Below are 4,279 nucleotides of genomic sequence, written 5' to 3' on the forward strand. Positions count from 1 at the left end.
CGCTGGATTGCGGAAGCATTCTGACTGGGTTGTGGAGGGAGTTCGTCACAACTTTAATCACTTTCAAAGTCATTTGATTGAACATCAGGGTTTATTTTGAAATGGAAAAGATGAAAAAAGTGGATGCCTGTGGCTCAGGAGGTAGAGAGCATTCTCCACTAATCAGGAGGTTGGTGGTTTGATCCCCGGCTCCTATAGTCTGCATGTTCAAGTGTCTTTGGGCAAGATACTCAACTTGAAAGTAGCCTGATGGCTGTTCTGTCAGTATATGAGTGTGTGAACGTACACTTGTAATAAGTATCCGGTATATGGATTAGGAGCTGTGTTTCAAACGAGACTACGAGACTATAAAAACGCAGTCCATTTAAAAAGGGAGCTCTCAGAGAGACCAGCTCATGTCGTGATAATTATCCTGTTAAGTCAAGATAACAGAGTTTTGAGTGTTTTCTGGCTCCATCAGCTCCGTTGTTATAAAAGCAGCCACAGAAGTAATTCCTGCTCAAAAAAGGAGAATCATCCTCTGACTCTCAGAGCACATTCTGCATTTGTTTTGCACTGTTCGGCATTGGTACTCAACTTCACACACGAGGCACCATTATCCTGGGGCATTGGTGGTTTATCAATTATTGGCTATCATAAATGAATAAAATAAAACATTCATATTATGTTAAGTTTAAAATGAATCAAATTTCCCCCACCCTTTTATTTGCAGGAAGTTTCAGATGACTACAGTTGTGAGGTAGGGGCCCAAGACAAAAGAGATGGTGGACTAGGACAAGAACTAAGTTGCACACTCTTTCCATTCTGGAAGAAGTGGAGGTGCTGCAGGGCTACAAATACCTGGTCTTTCACCTTGACAATAGATTGGACTGGAAGTGTAATATAGTGACTGTCTACAGGAAGAGACAGAGCAAACTACTTCTTGATGAGGCTTAGGTCCATTAATGTGCACAGCAAGATGTTGCATGTCTTCTACTTGTCTGTTGTTGCAAGTACAATTTTCTTTGCAGCCATCTCTTGGGGCAGCAGCATCAGAGCCAATGACAGTAAGAAACTGTGCTGCGGCTCTGGAACCCCTGAAGTTGGTTGTTGAGAAAGGGTTGATGCATGAACTGTTAAACAATATGGAAGACTTCATGTCCCCTACACAAACTACTTGTCAGACAACAGGCTCCTTCAGCTCTGATGTAATAAGGGCTGCTACAGGAAGTCATTTCCTGCCCATCCCAGTGACTCTCAGAGCACATCCTGCATTTGTTTTGCATTGGTACTCAACTTTACACACGAGGCACCATTATATTGGGGCATTGGTGGGTTATCAATTATTTGATCATCATAAATTAATAAAATAAAAGATTCATATTATGTTAACTTTTAAAAGGAATTAAAGTTCCTCAGGGGCACCACCCTGAAACAGGAACAAAGTGGGGTTTGGGGGAAATGGTGTGACTTATTGTAAAGTCTTTACTGTGGTGTGTGTGTTTATAACAAAAGGAGACCAAACATTCGATTAGTTATGGCCATTATCCATGACACAGTTAAAAGGTTGGAGGGGCAGTAGCAGCACTGCAGCAGTTGAACGAGGCAGCTTTCAGGCACACGCAAATCAGGCAGTGTGAGTGTGTGTATGTGTGTGTGAGTGTGTGTGTGTGTGTGTTTGTGTGTGTGTGTGTGTGTGAGTGTGTGTGTGTGTATGTGTGTGTGTGTGTGTGTGAGTGTGTGTGTATGTCTGCTGCACGATGTTCCTGTCTCCAAAACATTCCTAAGAGCTGACTTTTGTCTTACATAACAGAATTTATGGTATCTTTTAACTCTAGTATGACCATGTTTGGACATAAATGTCGGCTCTGTGCCTCTATAGGTTATTAGGAATCAGCTAGGTCATGAATATGTAACTAGAGGTTATTCAGCCTATAAATTGTATGGTTTTGGGGAAAAATGGGAGAAGATCCTTTTTGGCTTTGGGTCCTCTCACAGGCAGTTTTGATGCTTGTATAAAGATGCTGTGCCTTTCTGTAATAAACTTTTTTATATACAACTGAGCCGGTGTCTGCAGAGATTCCTTCATCATCATCATCACATCATCGCTACGGATGAACAACAAACGTTTTGATGTTTATTTGAATCACTCAAGCAAGTGTAAAACAGACAAAGAACAAGCAAATGGAGTCAAACAAAGTCATAAAAATAGTTTGATCAAACGAGTCAGAGATGTCAGGCTCAGACTGACTAGAACTGAACTGTTCATCACTTTTAAAGAAGCAAACAGTTGTTCTGGATGACTCAGATAAGGCCTCTCCTAGTTCTTTTAACCCACCTCCTATAGGTTCATTGCTCCCTCTGAGGGCGGGCCATGAAATGCAGTCAGAGATAACATTTGGGTGGAACTATAACTACTCTATTCTATATCTAACAATCAAACACTAGTAATAAAGAATTTTTTTTACGAAATCAGTACAATTTTCTTTGCAGCCATCTCTTGGGGCAGCAGCATCAGAGCCAATGACAATAAGAAACTGTGCTGCGGCTCTGGAACCCCTGAAGTTGGTTGTTGAGAAAGGGTTGATGCATGAACTGTTAAACAATATGGAAGACTTCATATCCCCTACAAAAACTACTTGTCAGACAACAGGCTCCTTCAGCTCTGATGTAATAAGGGCTTCTACGGGAAGTCATTCCTGCCCACCCCAGTGACTCCCCTCTGAGCCAGTAGAGGAAAATCACCCTCTAAGTGGCAAAGCATGAGCACATTATTCATTTGTTTTGAATACTCAGAGCTACATCTGAGATCTGAGATTTTTGTGAATTGCAGCTGCAACACTGCAATTTCCTTTTGTAGATCAATAACATACTTTATCTAAAGCATCATAGGACTATTTAACTAGTTACAGGTTCTAATAATTAAGTACATTTTGTGTTTTGTTTTCCAGTTGAAATTTATTGACACCATGGCCTCATCTGGTGATGATACCTTAGAGACTGCAGCCCTGGGAAGACCATTCCAGCTTGGCACACTTTATGACTGTCGGAAGGATGTTCTTGTTCCAGGTAAGATGTGTTGAATGTCTCAGTTAACCTTAACATGAATACACAAATAAATAAACCAAGGGGCGTTGAGTAGGTCAGTAGGTTGAGCATCCGCCCCATGTGCAGAGGCTAAGGTCCTCGCTGCAGTTAGCCCCACTTCGAGTCCCGCAACGGACAGCCCTTTGCTGCATGTCATTCCCCTTCTCTCTACCTCCCCATTTCCTATCTCTCTCTACTGCACTGTCAATAAAAGCATAAAAAGGCCCAAATAAATAAATAAGGGTTTAAAGGTTCCTTAAACGAGATTCTAAACATTAATATAGTGGAGTAATGGCATCCTGAGAAGAAAAAGAAGTCATACCCCCTCTGTGTGTTATAATCCGAGCTTCTCTGGTCTTTGTTTTGGTAGCTGGCAGGTTAGTGTATGTGAGTCTTTCTTTGTTAAACCATTGGTCCTCTCCACATTAGTACAATAGTACAGTGTAGTACACAGTGTTCAGGTGAAAGTGACCCTCTAGAACTTCCTACAATAAAGAAATAATATTTAACTAAAAAGACGTCCAACAAATAAAGATATGAGACTGAAACATGGACTGGCCATGGGCACTACTGACCCTGGTCAGCCGGTGAGTGATCATTACATCCATAAAGTTTACCAGCTCCATCAGTGCCATTTGTGCGGCCGGTCCCAGTGGATCAGTCCAAGGTTGAATTTCTTTCCCAGTCTGACCATGGAGCCAATACTTATCTGGCTTTACTGAGAGGATATCTCATCAATGGTAGAGTGGGTTGGTGGTTGTGGCTGGATTGTTTCATGTACACAGGGTCCATTTATTCAGTTGTGCTCCTGATTGTGTGTTTCATGGACACTTTCCTTGGGCTTCATAACGCCTTGACATCTAGTGGTAATGATGATCATTTACAGAAACTTTAAAAAGTATACGTTTCATTTGGATAACAATGCTTAATGTTAGACATATAGGCTTAAACTGTAGTATTTGAAGTCTTTGTTGACCTAACATTGTATCATTAATTTGTCAACAGGTGTAACTCTGTGGGATCCAGATCAGCTACAAAAGAATACAAGTGTACAACATCAACATAACACTGAATTCAATGTCACCGCATCAGATTCCATTGAGGAGAAGTCAAATTTATTAAACATCTCTGGCTCTCTGAAGTTGAGTCTCTTGGGAGGACTGGTGAATGTGGGAGGATCGGCAAAATATTTCCAAGACACAAAGAAATCTCA

At 41.2% G+C, this 4,279-nt stretch overlaps 1 pseudogene across 1 annotated transcript in view; it reads left to right on the forward strand.

The window, feature by feature from the left end:
- Positions 1-2,824: 2,824 nt before the first annotated feature.
- Positions 2,825-4,279, forward strand: part of LOC111649338 (verrucotoxin subunit beta pseudogene) — a 2,340-nt pseudogene continuing 885 nt past the window's right edge. Inside the window, exons 1-2 of the transcript XR_015436707.1 lie at positions 2,825-3,048; positions 4,072-4,275. The product of XR_015436707.1 is annotated as a verrucotoxin subunit beta pseudogene (transcript). The remainder of the gene's footprint in view (positions 3,049-4,071; positions 4,276-4,279) is intronic.

The sequence above is a fragment of the Seriola lalandi genome, unplaced genomic scaffold (genome assembly GCF_002814215.2).
Source record: "Seriola lalandi dorsalis isolate HSWRI2012SDOR001 ecotype SW California unplaced genomic scaffold, Sedor1 jcf7180002050474, whole genome shotgun sequence".
In the NCBI taxonomy this organism is placed as follows: Eukaryota; Metazoa; Chordata; class Actinopteri; order Carangiformes; family Carangidae; genus Seriola; species Seriola lalandi.